Consider the following 1,829-nt stretch of genomic DNA (forward strand, 5'->3'; position numbering starts at 1 on the left):
TACAATCACGTTTTTGCTGCATGGGAAGGGAGGAAAACATGGTTTTATTGTGTGTTTAAGGCACATGCTTATTTCCTTGAAGAATGGTGCACATGGNACAAGAAGTCAACACATTTTGGTGGCTTATTGAAGGTGGAAATTGAAGTTTGACTTGTTGAAACATGACTCACGACCAAGAGGTTTCCTTAGGCCATTTGGACTTTTAATTTATTTGTTAATTTCATATTGGGTCACTTAATTTACTAGAAGTAAAATAGGCTTGTTAATTTCTCTTGTTTTAACTTAGTTTAATTAGTAGGTTGAGTTGTCTTCATGTGTTTAAGTTAGTTTTGCATTTAATTATTTTTAACTGTGTTTGCTAATTAATTGATAACAATGTTTGATATTTAAATATTGTCTAAGGTTTTTAATAGTGTTAGTTTAATTATCATGCTAGCTCAAATTGGATTGTTTGCATCTGTGTCTTTATATTGAGATCATTAAATTTTGCAACACACTTCAACTCCCCCCCTTTTCGTGTTAGACTCGATTCTCGAACCGCAAAATTGGTCTTGAGAGACGACCTAAGGGTCATTCCCTAGCTATACTGCATTTCTAATATGCAATCAAATTTGTATGGGCCGTGACAGTCCATCAGTCTTTATCTAGCATTTTTTTAAATAAACCTCTTATTGTCTTCATCATCTACAAAATACAAAACTCATTTATCAATAAAATCAAATTTCTGCTTGATTAATTTAATTAAATTTGAACTAATTTAATGTTTAAAAAAATGAAAATTCGAACCTAATTACATTACGAATTAGACAATTTGAAATGTATTTTTGAATTTAGAATACATATTGAATTGCACGTAATATATTTAGATTAATGATACATTTCGGATTAGACTTATTTAGAATATAATTTTGAATTTGGAATGCAATCCAAAACGTAATATAAAAATAAAATTACGTTTTAGACTACACGATCCAATATGTTAATTAAATCTAAATACATACATGTTTGTGAATCCGAAATGTATTCCAAATTCCAAAAAATAATCGCATTACAGCAAACATTCATTTCTCCATAAAACTTTTAATAACAACAAATGAAAAAAACGAAAAAGCCAACTCACTTACTACACGTTATAATTGCACACAATGTTTTCTTCTTCACAAGCTTCCAATAATGGAAGTGTGACACATTGAAGCTTAAATGAAGATGCGACACATTGAAACTTTTATAGAAATGCAGGCTGTTGCACCTATGAGCAACGCAGGTGCATGGCATTGTGACTTCCGATAATGGAGATTTAGATTTATGGAGGTCCAATACTTATGTGATAACCAATGAAATGTAAGGTTTTTTAATATTGTTTAATCAAGGATAATTAGGTCATTTTCATAAAGTTATTTGGTACAAAAATAAATTATGGGAGTACAGGAAGAAATATCCTTTCCGGACAAACTTTAGTTGAAAAAGTCTAATTTAGATTTGGGTGTTGCTCCCTACATCTCCCCAAGTGGGACCTGTATTTCCCCATTAATTTAATTTATTTCAAAAATATTCTACACCTCCCCACTATTTTCTTTATTCCAAAAATACCCTACACCTCCCCACCATCCTTAACCATCTTTCTCTTTTTTTTCTCCCTACATTAATGGAGCATTCATATGGTTCAGATTTGAATTTGTAACATACTACAAAATATAAAATTAAGAGGAAACTTCAATATTAGTACTTATACCATTTCTATTTTATAAAATTAAAAGTTAGATGCAAATACAAAATAATAAACATAATAATATTAATAGTAAATAATGATATATTATTATTATTATTAT

The sequence above is a fragment of the Vigna radiata genome, chromosome 8 (genome assembly GCF_000741045.1).
Source record: "Vigna radiata var. radiata cultivar VC1973A chromosome 8, Vradiata_ver6, whole genome shotgun sequence".
Taxonomy (NCBI): domain Eukaryota; kingdom Viridiplantae; phylum Streptophyta; class Magnoliopsida; order Fabales; family Fabaceae; genus Vigna; species Vigna radiata.